This window comes from Eriocheir sinensis, chromosome 26, assembly GCF_024679095.1.
Source record: "Eriocheir sinensis breed Jianghai 21 chromosome 26, ASM2467909v1, whole genome shotgun sequence".
Lineage (NCBI taxonomy): Eukaryota > Metazoa > Arthropoda > Malacostraca > Decapoda > Varunidae > Eriocheir > Eriocheir sinensis.
In genome coordinates, this window is record NC_066534.1 from 13,755,719 (window position 1) to 13,776,083 (window position 20,365).

At 40.3% G+C, this 20,365-nt stretch overlaps 1 protein-coding gene across 5 annotated transcripts in view; it reads left to right on the plus strand.

Moving 5' to 3' along the window:
- Positions 1-20,365, plus strand: part of LOC127003784 (titin-like) — a 326,729-nt gene that overhangs the window by 107,518 nt on the left and 198,846 nt on the right. The window lies entirely within an intron of this gene.

Below are 20,365 nucleotides of genomic sequence, written 5' to 3' on the forward strand. Positions count from 1 at the left end.
CACTTTCCTTACTCATTTTCTTTTCTCCCTCTACACCAACCTTTCCCTTTCCATATCTCACCTTCCCTTTCCTCGGCTTCCCTTTCTCCTCTGATCCTCCATTATCTTCACATCGCTCTGCCCCCGCCTACCCGTTCCTTCCCCTCCGTGCGTAAATTGACAAGGAGTTACGGATCATAAAGAGGACAAATGTTGAGGGGAATGAGAGGGGTATGTCATCCCCATCCGTCATAAGGGGAAAGATTTACCTCAACGCAAGTGTATAGGAGAGGAAGAGAAGGCATGGGGGAGGCGGGGATGAAGGGGAAGGAAAGAGTAGGAGTAAGGGGAAGACGGGGATAAAGGGAGGGAGAGGAAAGGAATGGGGAAGACGGGGATAAAGGGGAGAGGAAGGGAATGAGTAAGGGGAAGACGGAGATAAAGGGAGGGAAAGGGAAGAAATGGGGAAGATGAGGATGTGAGAGAGAGAGAGAGAGAGAGAGAGAGAGAGAGAGTTGTGTAAGGGTGTTTAGTTGACATGAGGAGTAAGAAAGGAAGGAAAAAAATGTGTGGAGGGGAGTGATGTGACGAAAACAAAAACATACAAAAAAAGACATTAGTAAGCACAGGAAAATAAAGTACTGGAGAGGAGAGAATACGAGACAGTGCCCGAAGTATACGACAACAATATCACACGAAAAAAAAAGCGAGGAATAAGTAAGCGAAGGAGATGAGTGAGGAAAGAAAGAATGATGTGTTTGGAGTGGAGTGGGAGAGAGAAAACGAAAAAAAAAACAGTATAAAGAGAGAAAAGTCATATAGAGGAGTAAACACGATAGATGATAGACAGATATATAGATTGAGAGATAGAGAGACAGACAGACGTAGAAGAGAGACGGACGCAAAATAAGACAGACAAAGAAAACAAATACGTAATAGACTACTTTCTGATCATAAAAAAATAACGTAGCACAAATTAATTACCAATACTGATGAAGCCACCACCACCACCACCATCACTAACAATATTATTTCATGGACTGCTCATTAACTTTCACTCACCATCATTATTACCCCTCGTCACCCTCCATCTACTGTCAGGGTCATAATATTGTTTGGGCTCCACCTGCCATGACGGAGAGAAAGGGGACAGGTAATGGCAGATGTGCGGGGTTAATTAAGGCGCAAATGAGATGACACACCTGGGGAGAGAGAGAGAGAATGTTATGAAGGTGTTTTAATTGACGGACTTTGATGTGTGTGTGTGTGTGTGTGTGTGTGTGTGTGTGTGTGTGTGTGTGTGTGTGTGTGTGTACCTGGGCTATACACCGCACACCTGTAGGTACCTCTTACACCTGAGACTCACCTGGGCGCCACAAACACGGCTCGCGGCATTCCTCCTCACGCTCTCCTCCTCCCGCCATTCATCTCCGTCCTCACTCCTCTCCTTCGCTTGATTATTCTTCCCTTACTTGTTTTTTTGTTCTTTTGATAAATTTTTCAAATATATTTTTTAGCACAACTTTTCCAGCATTCTCCTTTTTTCTCGCCTTTCTAATTCTTCTTTATTTTTAGATTTTTCCCCTGTTCCACCTCTATTATTTTTTTCCTGTCTCCTCTCCTCCTCCTCCTCCGTTCTTTTAGTTCCTATAATGCCTCATCCTTATAGTTTTGGCGCTACCTCATATTCACTTTCCTTCAACATTTTTCTCTTAACTATTTTTTTTTCCTTTTTTCTCACCCAGTCCTCTCCACCACAGGCTTCTCTCTCTTCTCACTCCGCTCTTTCGTAGTTTTTTGGGTACTTATATTTTTTTTCATATACATTTTTTTGGCACAGCCTTTCTAACACTTTTTTTTTTGCCTTTCCGATATTTCTTTTTATTGTTTTTGCCTTTTCCACGTCTCACTTTATGCCTTTCTCCTCTTCCTCCTTCGTTGTTTTGGGTCTTATCATGCCTTTTTTCACATTATCTTTAACACTACTTCATTTTCACTCTTCTCTGACATTTTTTTTAATTTTTTTTATTTTCTCTCTCCCACAAGTCTTCAACACACGATTTTTTTTCTTTCCTCACTCTTCTATGCTCAGTTACTCTTTCCGTACTTTTTTTTTGTTCGTGTGATATCTCTTTACGTATATTTCTGGGCCTATCTCGTATTTCCTCATTTCTAGCACTTTCTATTTTCTCCCTATTATTTTTTTTCCTTACTTTCACTTATCTTACCACACAAAAAAATCTTTCCTCACTTCTCTACTGTGGCAAATTATTCTTACCGTGTTTCTTTTGTTCTTTTTTTGTTCTTTTTTTGTTCTTTTGAATCCACGGCCTCTTTTTTAATCCATTTTAGCATCCCTTTTTTTTTTTTTTTTTTTTTTGCTTGCTGATCTTCTTTTACTCCTCACTCCCACTATTTTACAACGCATTTTTTCTTCCTTTCTTACTCCTCTCCATCACATTATTCCTTCCTTTCTTACTCTTCTTCTCCTCCTCCTCCTCCTCCTTTTTCGTTCGACCAATACCCTTTTCATATATTTTTTGCTCCTTGTATGCATTCTCTCCTTTCTATCAGTTCCTTTTTCTGCTTTTTCTGTGCGTTCTTAACATATATTTTTTGTTTTTTTTTCCAACACGACTCTTTTCTTTTCCTCACTCTTATTAATCATTCTTGTGGTACTTGTTTTCGTAATACATTATCTCTCCTTACTAATATTTTTTTGTTTGTTTTTTCTTCACTCCCAATCCTCATCACAATTCTTTCCTTTCTTATTCCTCCTAATGATCTTCCTTACCGTACTTCTCTCGTATATGTTTTCCCGTTGTTGTTTTTTTGTGGGGGAAGGGGGCAACTACCTCATTTTCACTCCTTCCTCACATTTCTCTTTTATCTCGTTTCTAATATTTATTTTTAGACTTTCCCTCACTCTCACGCCTCTCCCACACCTCATTCATTCTTTACCTAGAGTTTTTCCTTAAATTTACTGTCACTCACTTCTTGTTTTCTCCATTTTCTTAGACACTTCCTTTGCTGTTGTTGTTTTTATTCCAAGAGTCGAGCTTACCGCTATTTCTTTTCCCTGAGTCACCTTATTTCCGTCTTTTTTTCTTTTCCTTTTGTATATTATTATTTTTTTGTTCTACGTCTTACATCTTCTCTTTTTGTGTCTGAACTTTTCTTTATTTTTTCATTTTAGTTCTGGTCATCTTCCTAATTTTTTCTCTAATATAATTTTTAAAAGTCTGTCTCTGTCCTTGTATCTCTCTTTCTCTGTCTCTGTCTCTCTCTGCGTCTCTCTCTCTCTCTCTCTCTCTCTCTCTCTCTCTCTCTCTCTCTCTCTCTCTCTCTCTCTCTCTCTCTCTCTCTCTCTCTCTCTCTCTCTCTCTCTCTCTCTCTCTCTCTCTCTCTCTCTCTCTCTCTCTCTCTGTCTGTCTCTTTGTTTATCTCTCTCTCTCTCTCTCTCTCTCTCTCTCTCTCTCTCTCTCTCTCTCTCTCTCTCTCTCTCTCTCTCTCTCTCTCTCTCACACACACACACACACACAATATTAGGTGAGTCAGTGTAGAGTTTCCTTCCTCCACAATATTCTCTTTTCTTTTTTCCTTCCTTTTACTCATTTTCCTTCCTTTTACTCATTTTCCTTCCTTTTACTCATTTTCCTTCCTTTTACTCATTTTCCTTCCTTTTACTCATTTTCCTTCCTTTTACTCATTTTCCTTCCTTTTACTCTTTCTCCTTCCTTTTACTCATTTTCCTTCCTTTTACTCATTCTCTTTTTTTTTGGGGGGGGGGTTTCTCATCGCTTCCCTGATTTGTATATATCGCAGTTTTTTTTCCACTGATTCAATTAACAGGTTTAATGTGATGAATGGATTAATTTTGTTTCTGAATAATTACTCATTTCAGCCTTATTGTATTCTGCAGTTATACGTATTTGCTTTTGTTATTTTCGTTGTTTCAAATATTTAGTTTGTGTGATAATTTTTGTTTTTCTCATATATGTTATTTTTTCTCTTTCATTCCTTATATTTTCTTGCTCTTTTTCCATTTTCCCCCTTTCTTTTTTTCTTCTTGCTGTTGTTGTTTTTGTTGTTGTTGTTGGTGGTGCTGGTGGTCTTCTTTTTCTTCTTCTTTTTCTTCTTCTTCTTCTTCTGCTTCTTCTTCTTCTTCTTCTTTTTCTTCTTCTTCATCTTTTTCTTCATCTTTATCTTTGTCTTCTTCTTCTTCTTCTTCTCCTTCTTCTTCTTCTTCTTCTTCTTCTTCTTCTTCGTCTTCTTTTTCTTCTTCTTTCTCTTCTTTCCTTCTTCTCAGTATTCTTAATGTAATTCTTGCACCTTATATTTTCCTGCTCACTTTTCTCGCATTTCTCTCGTCCTTTTACATCCTTACTCATCACCGCCTCCACTGGTACCATCATTATCATCTTCATCATCTTTAGCATATTCAGCATCATCTAAATCTTCACCCATATTCCCTTCCTCCTCCTCTTCCTCCTTCTCTTCATATTCTCATTTTCACCTGCCACCTTCCTGTCACTACTCTTCTTCCTCCTCATTCTCTTACGAATATTCTTCCTTTTCTCTCCCTCCATTGTAAGTAAGCAGGAAGGGTGTGTAGCTCTTTTCTGTTCCTAACTTACTAATTCTTCAACTTACCTGTTTTTATACGCTCCTGGATTTGGACTTTCCCTTCTCTCCTTGGGTGTCATAAAGCATTGTAATTGGATAAGATAGTAATGGTAGCAACACTGATTAAAAAGATAAGATGATATTAACAAGAAAAGGAAGGAGAGATGGAAGTATATGACTGTCAGAATATGATTTTTTTTTGTGTCTGTGTTTGTGTGTCAATGTGTGAGTTCATAATAGAATAAATGAAGGTTGTCTCTGATTTGTTGTTATTATTTGATACGTAGAGTGAAGCGAAGAGTTTGGTTGATAATAAAGGGTGCTCAGAATATAGTAATTTTTTGGGGTTATCATTGTTTAAGGAAAGCGTGAAGATATGATTAGGCTGCAAAACGGGTGCTCAAAATATTATAGAAGGTTATCAATTTTTTCTAGGTAGGATGAGGAAATGATTACGTGGAAAAAGTTTGCCCAGAATACAGTAAAAGAGGGTTACTATTTATATTTTGGGAGGCTGGATAAAGATATGAATAGACTGAAGCGTTTTACATCATACGCAATACAAGGAGATGAAATAGTAAATAAAAAAATGAGCGGTCTTTGCCTTGAAATATCATCATCATTAGCAGATTCACCGTCGTCTTAATCTTCACCTATTTTTTTTTTACACCAGAGGAGTTAGTTCAAGGGCATAAAAAAAGGTTACATGCAAAAAAAAAGCCCGATACTCACTGATCCTACTATTCGCTTCCTCCTCCTCTTCCTCCTCCTCTTCATATTCTCACTCTTCTTCCTTCTCTATCTCTTACGAATTTTCTTCCTCTTTCGTTTCCGTCATCGTAAGTCACACGCCTGGGCAGAATGAATGGAGAATTGTGAGGCGTCAAGGGTCAAATTTACCGCTCGGAGGCTGTTTCTCTTCATGTATTTAGCCCGTTCGTTATACAAGTTAGTTAAGATTTTTTTTCTCTATTCTTTCACCCAAGTTTCCCGGCATTCTTTACTTCCTCGTCCCTCAAGGCGCTACGCTGGGTCGCTTTATTTTTTTCTCTGCATATCATTCTCTCTCTCTCTCTCTCTCTCTCTCTCTCTCTCTCTCTCTCTCTCTCTCTCTCTCTCTCTCTCTCTCTCTCTCTCTCTCTCTCTCTCTCTCTCTCTCTCTCTCTCTCTCTCTCTCCTCTCTTCCCTCTTCCTCTCCTCTTTGCTCTCTCTCTCTCTCTCCATCAGTATCTACCGTCCATCCCTCTCTCTCTCCCTCCCTCCCTCTTTCTCTCCCTCCCTCTCTCCTCTCTCGCTCCCTCCCTCCCTCTCTACCTCCCATTCGTCACGTGGATTTTCGCCCGGCCGGTGAAAATTGCTCATAATGTTGAATTTATGAGGAGATGGATGAGAGAGAGAGAGAGAGAGAGAGTTATATGGGGTGTTCGTTTGGTTGTGTCAACATATGGATGTGTACAGGAAGATCAATGAACGTACTTAATGCTTATTAGTCTCTCTCTCTCTCTCTCTCTCTCTCTCTCTCTCTCTCTCTCTCTCTCTCTCTCTCTCTCTCTCTCTCTCTCTCTCTCTCTCTCTCTCTCTCTCTCTCTCTCTCTCTCTCTCTCTCTCTCTCTCTCTCTCTCTCTCTCTCTCTCTCTCTCTCTCTCTCTCTCTCTCTCTCTCTCTCTCTCTCTCTCTCTCTCTCTCTCTCTCTCTCTCTCTCTCTCTCTCTCTCACACACACACACACACACACACACGCATACAAACAAATGTAGCTTTTCCTCACATTAAACATAAAAAACGAAAAAAATGATGTCACAAGCTTTTTTTTTTCTCATACTCTATTTTATTTCGCTTTTCAATCCACTTTTTTTTTTCATCCGTAGTACTTTTTTTATTCCTTTCCCTCGCCCAAACTGAAAGAGGCTAAGTTGTTTACCTGATGCGCCATGTAAACAAAGGTGAGCAGCTTGGCCAGGTGTGAGAGAGAGAGAGAGAGAGAGAGGGCGAGGAACAGGTGCTTGTGGGGGGCTGGGGGGGTATGGGCGGGAGGGGTCGGTCTTAAAGGGTGGTGGTGATGGTGGTGATGATGATGATGATGATGATGATGGTGGTGATGATTTTAGTTAAAGGGGAATGATGTTAAAGCACTTGGAGGAGGAGGAGGAGGAGGAAGAGTAAAGAAGCGGAGAAAACGAGATAATGAAAGAAATGATTTAGAAGATGGAGATGAAGGAATTGGATAAGTTTGGGGAAAAAACGGGAAGACGAGAAAGAAAATGGGAAGGGAACGAAAAAATTTAGACGTTAAAGGAGGAAGAAGAGGAGAAGGAGGAGAGGAGAAGGAGAAGGAAGAGAATTGAGACAGCGCACCAAGAATATTAATAAAGCAGAAAATGTGAACAAAAGATAGAATTATAACGTGAGATGAAGACAACGAAGAAAACAAAACGAGAAACTATGAAAAATGAAAGAAAAAAAGACCCAAGACCATGAAACAGGCGATAAATAAAGGCGATAATGAATAGGAGGAAGAGAAGTAAGATGAAAATTATGAATGAGAATGAGGAACAAAAAATAAATGATGAATTGGAAGAGAAGAGATATAGATGAAAGTATAGAGGGAGGCGAAAAGGAAGTGCCGGTGTGTGTGTGTGTGTGTGTGTGTGTGGCCTATCAGACTGATGGAGAAAGACAGAGATGACTGATTAGAGGGACTGAAGAGGCGTTGTAGGGAGTGTTTTCGTAGAGGTAGAGGCCACACACACACACACACACACACACACACACACACACATACACACACACACCAAGCCTCGTAGTCATAACCTTCTCCACAGCACACTTCAACACTCGCCACCATTCCCCATTTCTCTTCTTCCCCTCTCCTCCCCTTTCCCCTTAACGCACGAACCACCTCATCCCCTGCCCTCCCCTCCTCGCCCCTCCCCCTTCTCCTCCCCCCCTTCGCCACGGCCTTTCGGTGACCATTCCGGGAAATAATAAAAGAGGGGATGAACCACTAACACAGAAGGACGTGAAGCCATTAAGCCTCTCCCAATGTAACAAAAGTGAGATACTGTTCTGTTTATTTGGCCCCACGTCCGCAGCTCTCTCTCTCTCTCTCTCTCTCTCTCTCTCTCTCTCTCTCTCTCTCTCTCTCTCTCTCTCGTTAGCTTGTTTTCTTCTTTATTTTTTTTGTTTGCTTGTTTTCTTCGTTGTTTGGGCGTTAATTTGTACGTTGTTTACTTTCTTTCTTGTTTTATCTATCTCTCTCTCTCTCTCTCTCTCTCTCTCTCTCTCTCTCTCTCTCTCTCTCTCTCTCTCTCTCTCTCTCTCTCTCTCTCTCTCTCTCTCTCTCTCTCTCTCTCTCTCTCGACCCGTTTAGTGGCAGCTGGTTTACACAGTGATAAAAAAACAGATATGGACGAACGGAGGAGCCGACTTTGGACCCTCGGGGAAAGAGATCAGCCAGTATTGACTTTGTACTTATTCCGCACGGCTGGAGTGACGCCAACACCCACATATTAACACTGAAATGAACTCTGAAAACGGGACACTGAATACTTTTGCAGAATATATATACGTGAAAAGCAAAATAGTTAAACGTACCGTAGGTGAAAAATGAATGGTGGAGAAGTGTCTATAATTTGTCGATGGAGTGGATTTAGTGAGACAGCTGAAAAGTAAAGGTAAATAGCAGAAAAAGGCAGCCATATGTGATCACTCCGCGGCAGTATACACAAACAGACAGACAGACAGACGGACAGACCGGCAGACTAATAGAGAGAAAAAAGTGAGCAGGCCACCCACACCCACCACACACACACACACACACACACACACACACACACAATCATATTATTTTGTTCATTTGTTTCATTCATTTCATTAAATCGTCCACTGATGTATATTTTTCAGCTCTAGGGATGCCTGGTTCTTACAATTAACCGTTTATTATTATTATTATTATTATTATTATTATTATTATTATTATTATTATTATTATTATTATTATTATTATTATTATTATTATTATTATTATTATTATTATTATTATTATTATTATTATTATTATTACATCTGTCAGCCTCTTCGTTTTCCACATGTCTTTCTATTTTTCTACACTAATTTTGATTCGATTCGATGGTACAGAAAAAAAAATTATTAATGACACGTGTTGCTGCTTGGGTAAGTCTTGTTGGTCTTAACGGATATGGTTATCAAGTCACACCACCGCCACCACTGTGATAATGAGAGCGAGAACGAAGTATTTTGAAACCTAGAAAAAAATATGAAGAAAAAACAAAGAGAATAAAGATAATAAAAGCACAAGAAAGGTATGGACTCTCTACACGTGTTCCATTATGATAAGAGAGAGAGAGAGAGAGAGAGAGAGAGTAATATACAAAACAAATAAACGAAAGCAAACATGGAAACAAGAGAAAGCATAGAAGAAAACAAGCTTAAGAGAGAGAGAGAGAGAGAGAGAGAGATTCCGGATACGACTAAACTTAAATTTATCAGTACCAAAAGAAAAAGAAAAAAGAACATACGTATAGAACATCATCCAAATATCTAACAACACACAAACATCATGACGTGACATAAATACAGATACATTAACAAGAAGCCTTAAGTATCATCATCATCATCATCATCATCATCATCATCCCCACCAACTTACGAACTTACAACCACTTAACACCCGAAGCAGCAGCAGTGAGTAGCGGGCTTTTTTTCACATTTGTTACCTTTTTTATGCCCTTGAACGGACTCCTCTGCTGTAAAAATAAATAAATAAATAAATAAACGAAATTGACCTCTCTTTTGGCAACTCTTTACTTTTATCCCTTATTGGAGCAGCGATTAGCGGGCTGTTTTTTTCTATTTTTTTTCTTTGTTTCCCTTGAGCTGCTTCCTTTCCTCTAAAAAAAAAGGCTTGAGAGAAAAAAAAATAGTCATATTCTCAAACATTTCAACGCCCAAGCACACACATTTTGCAGGGCTTTCGTAGGCATTTTGAGCATTTCCAGGGGTAGTTTTATGACCCTGGTAGCAGTTTAGCCCTTCCTCTGTTCTATATTTTGTGTATTTTGAGTATTTCCAGGGTAGTTTTATGACCCTGGTGGCAGTTTAACCCTTCTTCGGTACCCTGAAACTATACAAACACTCACTATAACCCGATTGATCTCCTATTCGACCTTGGGAAATAGTTGATGTGATGTTCCAGTAGCGGGCTTTTTTTTATTATTGTTTCCTTTTCTGTGTGTTCCCTTGAGCTGTCTCCTTTGTTGTAAAAAAAATAAAAAGGAACTATGCGTCTGAAAATGCGAACCCAAGAGACGCCCTCAAATGACCTACCTCTGCCTTCTTATCCCTTCCAATTACGTTCCTTAGCAGAGAGAGAGAGAGAGAGAGAGAGATTAATGGCCTCCTGTTTTCTTCTGTCCCTAGTGATGGAAAGGAGCATTTGAGGGTGAGACTCCGTTGTTTGTCGTGTGAGCCTATAGACGACGGGAGCATTTATCTGTGTTAGAGAGAGAGAGCAATGATAGCGTAAGCTGTGAAAAAATAGTTAGTAGAGACTTATTATGTAGAGAGAGAGAGGTCACCGGAGGGAGTTGTCATCCAGCCGGAACCAAGAAGTCAAAACAAACCTTTCAGGAAAATTAAAAGGAACATGAAGGAAAGACTTGGCGAGGGGAAGGAGGAGGAGCAGGAGGAGAGAGAGAGAGAGCGTTGGATAATCCTAACAGAAAGCTTCACTATTTTTTTTTTAGAATAATAAACATGAAGAGCAAAAAAAGAAACACCAGATGAAAACATGAGACTAAAAAATGAAAACAGTAAAATGTTGAATATACAGTTTTCGTGATTTTACATTTTCTTTTTCTCCTTTTATATGTTTTGTATTCATATTTTCATCTCTCTCTCTCTCTCTCTCTCTCTCTCTCTCTCTCTCTCTCTCTCTCTCCATACAAATTTATTTATGTGTATGTATATATGTATGTATGTGTATGTATCGATCTACCAATCTTTATTTATATATGTCTACCACTCTATCAATCTGTCTGTGTGTATCCATCTCTCTGTAATGTATATGTTGATTTTATTTTCATATTTTTTCCCGTGTGTGTGTGTGTGTGTGTGTGTGTGTGTGTGTGTGTGTGTGTGTGTATAGGAAGGTATTCCGCCAAAATTCCTTCGTCATGCCAAGTTAATTACGGAATTTGGTTTGGCATACGCGCACACACACACACACACACACACACACACACACACACACAGGAACACGATGCACTACGCAAAAAAAAAAGACTAAAACTATATATGTAACAATGGTAACGATAATAATTACAACAACGATAGTAATATAAACCACAAAATTTTCATAATACAAGAAATTTCCAAATATGTACAAAAAATAAAAACCCTCATCTTCAAGCAAACCAAAAATTATGTAAAGGCGAGAATATTAGATTAACGAATAAATTAATAACATTACATAAGTGTTATCTTCTTGTCTTCCTCATGGCTATAATTAGACCGGATGGTGAAGAGGCCCTCCAAGTAATGGCTATTTATATCTGTCCATCTGTCTCTTCGTTTGTATGTATATCTATGTTCCTGTCTATCTGTCTATTCATCATACTATGTCTAACTATATTTTTCTGTGTATCTATCTATCCATCTCTTTATGTATCTTTTCAGTTTATCTATCGCAGCATTCCAGTCTTTTCTTTTCCCCTTAATTTTAACTTTTTTGTTATTTTTTTTTTCCTTTTTTGTACAGCAACGGAAACAGTTCAAGGGCAGAAAAAAACGACAAAGAAAAAAAAAAAGCCCGCTAGGCCCTGTTTAAATAATTATCTCTCAACTTCCGTCCTTCCTCTCCGCCGCTCAACGTTTATTCTACTTTAATATTCCTCTTTTTTTATATATACTTCCATCTATTTTGTGTCTCTTTTTTTTTCCCCCTGAGTTCCCTAAAAAATGTTGGTCACGATAGAAAAGTTTGCATCACCACCTGTCCACACACACACACGCACACACACACACACACACACACACACACACACACACACACACACACACACACACACACACACACACACACACACACACACACACACACGCACACGCCTCGTCCTTATACACTTTTTCTTTTACTTTTGCCATACTCCTTCTCCTTTTCACTAATTTTCTGATATTTTTCTTTTTTTCTCAACCTCTTCGCAGACTTATCCCATTATTTTTTTTAACTTATTTTCTACCATTCCTTCATTTCTTTCTTTTTCTGTATCTTTTTTTGTCATCCTCTTCCTTAGTGTGGTCGATATGTTGGCCTCACTTTCTTTTCTTCCATCCTTTCTTTCCTTCTTCCTTTCTTTTGATTTTTGTATTTTCTTTTGTATTTCCATTTTATTGTATTTTTTCTACTTATTTATATTTATCTTCTTCATCCCTACATATTTCTGTCTCCTTTTCTTTCCTTTCCATTTTCTCTAACTTTACATTTTATTTGTTTTTATCATCTCTCTTAACTGTGTCTACGTTTTATTTCCATTTTCTCGTATTTTTCTTTTTTGCTTTTTTTAAATTTTCTCCCACCCGTCATTTTTTTCTGCCTCCTTATCTTTCTTTTCTTCTTCCTTTCCTTAAATTTACCCTTTTTTTTGTTTTTATCACCAATCTTATATGTCCATTTCCTTTTCGATTTTTTTTGTATTTTCTGCTTTTTTATCTTTTTTTTTTCTTTCCCGTCCCTTCTTCCCTTCTTCCTTTCGTCTGACTTTTCATTTTCTTTGTTTTTATCATCTATCTTATTTGTCCCTGCGCTGTGATCCATTTTTTCTGCTTTTATTTAATCTTTTTTTTTCTTTCCCGTCCCAACATGTCTCTGCCTCCATTTCTTTCTCTCCTTCTTCCTTTCGTCTAACTTTTCAATTCCTTCTTTATTATTATCACTAACGTTTATCTTCATGTTCTTTTTACTATCTTTTTCATCTTTTCCCAAACTCTATACATGTTTCTAACCCCCTATTTTTCTCATCTTCTTTCTCGCAAACTCCCACATATATTTGGATCCTCTATTTCACCTCACCTTTAAGTTCATATCTCATTTGTTTTGCGAGATCCTCTTAATGGAATTCAGGCATCCATATTTCTTCCTCCTACGTGTTTTCTCTAATTTATTTCACGTTTTTTCTTTTTTTCAGGGACGCATTTCATTATGTATCTTTTTTCTCTCTCTCTTTCCTTCGTTCCCTGAATATTTATGGAGTTTGTTTTATCTCATTTTCGTATTTGTATTTTCTTTCCATTATTTTTGTCATTTTATTTTTTTCCTTGCTGCAGGTTCTGGTGGGCTTGTGTGTGTGTGTGTGTGTGTGTGTGTGTGTGTGTGTGTGTGTGTGTGTGTGTGTGTGTGTGTGTGTGTGTGTGTGTGTGTGTGTGTGTTTCTCTATGTACGTACATATCTTTTTATATATGTATCTGTTTACCTCGCTATTTATTTGATACGCTCATTCTTTTTCCTTCTTTATTCCTACTCTTTTTCTTCTTTCTCTCTTTCTTTTCCTCTTTCTTTCATTCTTTATTTCTATCTTTCATTCACTACATTACATCTATTTATCTTTTTATCCATCTTTCTATCTCCCTTTCTTTCTTCCTTATTTTCGTTCGTTCTTTCTTTCTTTATCACATCTCCGTTCCTTCATCTCCTTTCTCATATTACCATCGATCAGCCAAGCGCACCGGATGCCTGCACACCCAAGTTTTGGTTTAACATATTCACGTTTATCTTTTCGCCTCGCCAGCACCTGCGACTCTTGATACTATTTGGCGAGTGCTTCAGGCGGCCAGGTATTTCAAGGCCACGCTGCCAGACAGTCTGACGGGACGACTTGCCTTGAATATTAGTAAAAGCAGGAGGGAAATAGAAATGGTAGTAATAGTAGTAGAAGCAGAGGTGGTTGTAGTAGTAGTAGTAGTAGTGGTAGTAGTAGTAGTAGTAGTAGTAGTAGTAGTAGTTAGGAGAGGAGGGACAGAGGAGTAAAAAAAATACTAATCCGTGGAAGTACTGTCTGGTCCAAATCCTCAAATCTACGAAAAAAATAATCAAAAAGTTTTCTCATCATTTTCGCCGAGTTTCTGTTATCATAAAATTCCGGTAGCAGTAGCAGCAGCAGTAGTAGAAATAGTAGTAGTAGCAGTAGTAGTAGTAGTAGTAGTAGTAGTAGTAGTAGTAGTAGTGGTATTGGTAGAAAGTTTAGTAGTAACATACCAAGACATCCAATGGAAATAGTCATAAACATCCGTATCGTCATAGAAGAGGAAGTCGAGAGTCACTTGTCGGGACAGAGAGAGACAGAGAGAGACAGAAACAGAGACAGAGACACGGGTCGGCGGCGCGCGGCGAGACCAGATGGGGGACAAAAATAACCACGGCTGCTGCGGCGCTGACGGAGGGACGCTTACTTGTCGCCCTGTCGCCTAAAATTAACCCTGCCACTGTCCACGGTGATCCTGATGGCCGGCAGGTGTGTTAGCGGCTGGCAGGGGGAGCAGGGAATGGCGAGAGTGGCAGGGGATGAGCAGCGAGACAGGGAGGAAGGGAGGGAGGGCGACGCGAGAGGTGTGTTGGTAAAGACGGTCACTGAGGCGGCGGGGAGGACTGACGAAGGTATGGAGGTGAGTTAGTGGTCGTGGCAGCGTTTGAGGTTGGCGGTAATGATGTGCGGTGAGGGACGGATGGAGGGAGGGAGGGAGGGCGAGAAGAGAAGGGAAAAGGGAGGGCCGTGTGAGTAATGGTTCGTCGCTAAGGGAGGGGAAAGGTGAAGGGAGAAGGGAGGGCAAGGGGACGGCGGGCCATGTCAGGGAGCCAGGCACGTGTGTAATGAGGTTGGCGGTGAGGACGAGACGCAGAAAATGAAGACCTAATGGAAGGGACGACGAGGGAAAATTAGCATTAATATCTGCAATAAGTAGTAGTAGTAGTAGTAGTAGTAGTAGTAGAAGCAAATAATTATATAGCTCAAAAGAAAATGATAACTTGTTGTAATAAGAAAAAGACAATATTGTGCTAAGGTAATAGTGGGCAAAGAAATATTTAAGAAAACGGAGGAAGAGAGGAGAAGAAAGAGAAGGAACGGTGGGGGATGGGGAGAAGAGGAACAATTGGAGGAGTAGGAGAAGGAGAGCTGCAACAATAACACATAATAAAAGGAAGTGGGAGGGAAAAAGTGAAGGAAAGTATTGAGAGTGATGAGAGAGTGGTGGAGGATGCCGGAGTGGCTGTGTGGAGGGAAGGTGTGAAGGGAACGAAGTGGATACAGGCAGGTAATAAGGAAGATGGGGGAGAGGGACAAATTGAGGAGGAGGAAGAGGAGGAGGAGGAGAGGAAGGAGAGAATACAAATGGTCCTATGCGAGGGGAAACACATAGGAGAGATTAGTGTTAGGAGGAGAAGAAGGAGGAGGAGGAGGATGTAGTAATGTGGAAGTATACAACAACAACAACAACAACAACAACAACAACAACAACAACAACAACAACATCAACAAAAAGGATAAGGAGAAGAAAAAAAAATAGGGAGCATGATAGAGTGTCTGCATGAGGAAACGTGACGATAATCCACCAAGGAAAAAAAAGTCTATATCAAGGAAGAAAAGAAGAAAATTAGAATGTATGGAGCGATCTTGCGCCGCCATTCTTAAGTGAAAAAGTCTTGTTAACTCCCTAGACTTCCCATTCCCTCCTCCTCCTCCTCCTCCCTAATTTTCTTCCTCCTCCTGCTCAGCCAGATGGGGTCGCCGCTTAACGATAACGAAGCGATAGCGAAGTGATAACGCAGATGAGAGCGGCTTAGCGTCCCCCATTAGGAAGGCAATATTCTTAGCCCTGTTTGGTGTTGTGCTGACTTTGAACTGTAAATAAATAAATAAAATAAATAAGTAAGCAAATAAGTAGATAAATAAATGAATGGGTATATGGAATTAAGTAAAGAAAAACGTAATTATCCGGTAGTAACAAAAATAACTAACGAAAAAAGAGAAAAGAAAGAAATGATGGTATGTAACTAACTAAAGAAAACGGATTATATCAACAGTGACAAAATAAAATAAATAACTAAATACACAAATAAAATGATTCACGTAACTAAAAACAAATCCATAATAATTCTAGTAGTAACAAAACCAAATATTACTAAAAAAATCCCTAAGTTATAAATAATTTAAAGGTCTTATTATGTAACCTATCGTATAGCCAACCTTTGCTGCCCTTCACCTTCCACCTTTGATTAGATAGTTAGTGTAGCTTGTCACAAACAGCCTCGTAAGGACCAGCAGGTCTGCTGTTGTTTGATCTTTTCTTTGTGTTTCTTTGTGTTCCTTTGTATACTTTTTGCTTTAAAATCTATCGAATGTACTTTCTCAGCAGGGGATTGAATTAAATAACGTTAGGATTAGGGATACCACGAAGGTAAAGGAATGGCGCCGAGTCGTTTACGTGCATTTAGGTCTTGAAAGGAGAGCAAAATAAACTCCCCCACAACAGGTTTATGGATCCAATTTTGCTTCCATACATAATATATCGTACGCGCCATATTTAAATTCATGTGAGCGTGCTGAGTAACGGTTACCGCAGCTCACTCAGTTAGCTGTAGTAGGTTCAGTACTGTTTTTCATTATGTGGTGTTCATATTGTGTCATGTGTTTACATTGTGTTTTCATTCTGCATTTGTTTTGAAACAAATATTGATTGACAAAAAAATATGGTTTTCTTATGGTTTAATTACCGTTTTATACACAAACTTATGGTCTCTAACGCAAAATCTTATGGCAAGACACCATAGTAGCTTGACAGGTATGTTTTCCTCTTATTAATTCTCATCACTCTCCCTTCCTCCTCCACCTCCTTCCCCTAACCGTCTCTCTCTTTTCCTTCTTTTTACTCTTTTTCCATCTCACCATTCCTCTTTCTTTCTCCTCATCTTTCCTCTAACCTTCCCTCTCCCTTCTCTTTTCCTTCCTTTTCCTTTACTTCACTCTCATTACTCTCCCTTCCTCCTCCACCTCCTTCCCTTAACTTTCCCTCTTTTTCTCTTTTCCTTCTTTTTCGTCTTTTTTTTCCTCCCATCATTCCCCCTTCTTCCCCCACTGCCTTTCTCTAATCTTCCCTCTCCTTCCTCTTTTCCTTCGTTTTCCTCGTGTCCTTCTTTTTCCTGTTTTCCATCTCCTTATTCCCCCTTTAAATCCTCTTAGTCTTCCTTTCCCTTCTCCACTCTTTTCCTGTTCGTTTTTTTTCCCTTCTGTTCATCCTTTTTCCGTCTTTGCCTCTCCTCCTCCTCCTCCTTCCCTTCCTCTCCTTTTTCCCCTCGCCTGATTGCTCATTATCCTTCCTTTTTCACCCCTATATCTAATTATTTTTCATATCCTGCCCCTACACCTTTTTTCCTCCATATTTTTCCTCGTCCTTCCCTCCTTGCTTTGTCCGCCTTGTCCAATACCATGCTACTTTTTCTTTTCCTTCTCCTGGTCTTTCTTTCTTCTTCCGTCTTCTCTTATATTTCTCCATTTTCTTTCCTTTTGATATTTTTTTCCCCTTTTCCTTCACTTCCTCTAGCGGCCTTCAGAACAAAGTAAAGCACTTTATACATATGCACAAAACCGTTCAATTCATTCCTGCCACAACGAATTAATGCTCAATGCTATTTTAAGCACGTTGATCGTTTTCGCATCATATAACTATTTCTGCCATAAGGTTATTCCAATGGATGCGGAGGAGCGGCTTACATTTTTTAGCCACCCGAAATAAGTTCTCGTGTCCTGTTGGCTTATTCCCGTCGAGTGTATCCAGGTATTTTTGCACATAGCTCCCTCGTATTGTACCGGTTTCCAGGGGCGTGATCCCTCTCGCCGGAATAGGGCTTTTCGGACTATGAATGCTAATATCTCTGTTCAGGATTCCGGCCACGTGTCTTTTGTTCTGGGTTAGCAAGTCTAGCACCTCACCAGTTTCCATGAGTGTTCTTCGATGGGGATGGAGGAAAGGAGGAGGAGGAGGAGGAATTATGGGGCAGGAGGGTGAGAGGTAGCGCTAAAAAAAAATCATATTCTTTTTTTCAGATTTTCGTTATGCAAGTTTTCCCGTTCGCTATTTTTCCTCTCCCCCCCCCCTCGACAGCATAAGCCTCCCCCTTCCCCCAGTACCCCAGGTGTGACAGCTTGCTAATGAGCCACTCACCCCATCATCTACATACGTCCCCTCCCCCAGCCCACCCTCCCGTCTCCTCCCCGCCTCCTTCCTCTCATCCCTCTCCCACACGTCACCCTCCCTATCTCCTTCCTCCCTTGACCTTAAGCCCCATCTCGTCTCCCTCCTCCACACCCCACAGTTTACTCCTCCTCCTCCTCCACCTCCTCGTAAAGATAAGGCCGCCTCTTCTTCGATGGATAAGCTTTGACGAGCCGCCCCCCAACGATGACTTATTTTTGTTCATTTTTTGTACTTTTTTTTTTACGGGTGCTCTGTATGTGTGTGTGTGTGTGTGTGTGTGTGTGTGTGTGTGTGTGTTTATGATGATGATTGCACCCTATTAAATGTCGAGTAGCAAAGATAATGACAACACTGGTAATGATAAATAAAAGCAACACTCGGAACTTCTACTAACATTAAACCTCTTAGTTAACATCATCCCTCGAGCATAAATAATTCAATGGTGATAATATTTTCAGAAGAGGAAATGTGCAAGAAAATACTTAAAAGAAGATTATACGCTGATTGTTTTAAGGACGCAAACTCAATCGCGTTCAAGAAAGTAAAAAAAGAGAGAGATGGAGCCGTTATTTTCTCACCTGCATCTTAAATACATTTCCTAATTTCCTTCCCCTCTACAGAAGCTCGTAACTTCCGGTAACTACTATTGCCTTCCCTCCCACCTACCTCAGTACTCCCTCTAATACTTTTTTCCACCACCTTCCTACTTTTCTTTTTACTTTTGCCCTCCCATCTATTCACAAACAATTTCCTTCGTCATTTACACACCTTGCACCTTCCTACTTTTCATTAACTTACCTTCCCATATATCCCTGACACTTTCCTTCCTCTCTCCACATACCTTCCTACTTTCCTTTACTTTACCTTCCCATATATCCCTGACACTTTCGTTATCCTCTTCGCATACCTTCCTACTTTCCTTTACTTTTTCTTCCTATTATATCCCCTACACTTTTTTTTCCTTCCTTACGAATCTTATACCCTTCTACTTTCCTTTAATTTTCACCTTCCCACATATTCCCTGCACTTTTTTCCTTCCTTACAAAACCTACACCTTCCTACTTTCCCTTTTACTTTCCCTTTCCTGTTTACCTCTGAGACTTTCCTTCCTTATTCACACTCCTTCTACCTCCATCTTCCCCTGTTACTGCTTTCCCCATTACTCCCCCTTACAATTTCTACGCCTTAACTTTTCCGCTCTTCCTTTTTTTGCTTCTTTTATGCCCCCCTTTTCTTCCCCTCTTACCTCCTTTTTCCATCGATCCTTTCCCTCTCTCCCTACCTGCTGCCTGTCCAATTAGCCTCCGTGCACCTTGTCATCTACCCCGTTCCATGCTTTCCTTCCCCTTCTTCCCGTCTTTCCCCTTATAGCTTATTCTAATGTCGTCCGGTATCCTTCCCTTTCTACTCCCTGTTCCTTCTTCTTATCACTTAACCCGTTCCCTGCACCTCCTTCCCCCTGCTCATTTCCTCTACTGTGTCCAGCCCCCTCGCCTCCCCTGTCGCCCTTTTCCTTCCGGCCCTAGCGCCTTGACTTAGCGGCCCGGCTCGGCGCGAAAAAGAGAGGTTATCGTGGCCAAAATGGAAAAAGTTGAGCTGTTTGTGTGGCTGGGAATGCCGAAAAGTGCGTGTGCGTGAGGGGTGCGGTGGGGGGCTGTTGTGTGTGTGGGGGAGTGGCTGGGTGTTGTGTGGGGGGTTAGGATGTGTGTGTGTGTGTGTGTGTGTGTGTGTGTGTGTGTGTGTGTGTGTGTGTGTGTGTGTGTGTGAGGTAAAGAGCGACACAGAAAGAATTTATAGCAAGACTGGTGAAAATATAGTATCTACAAGGAAACCTGGAAACAATATACCAGAATCTTAGAAAAAATAGAAGCAAAATCTGAGGGAATTATAGCACTTAATGAGGCAGTTATTACAAAACCTAAAATAGATAAGGATAGTGTGAAGAATCACTGAAAAAAAAGAAGGAAAAGGATGAAGAAGAGGAACTGTAAAGGCGTTGTTTGATCTAGGGCAGGACAAGAGACGACTGCTCGAGGGACAACACTGATTACCGGATGAACTGGTTGAAGACTTCAGACGGCAAGGAAGGCTGAAAGATCTAAAGGGGTAGATATAACGGCAGGGAGAGGAAGGTGAAAGACTTTTGGCGGAGGTAAGTTCATCACGGAGGGAGGCAGGGCCGCCCGCTGGTTAGGGGAGGAAAGGATCGGCGTTATGGCAACATCGGCGAGGCGGACCGGCGTGACTTGGGCGTGGGAGTGGCAGGGTGAGGCCGGAAGGCTTCAAAGTATCCGTGAGAACTCATATGAAAGAGGGGAGAAAGTAGATAAAATTACTTTATTTAAATGAAATTCGAAACTTGTGTCATCTACGTTCTTATCAAACTGTTAATCAATACACACACACACACACACACACACACACACACACACACGTTCACAACCTTTGACCTATCGCCTTCCCTTCCCTTTCCCTTCCTGTCCCTCGCTCACCCT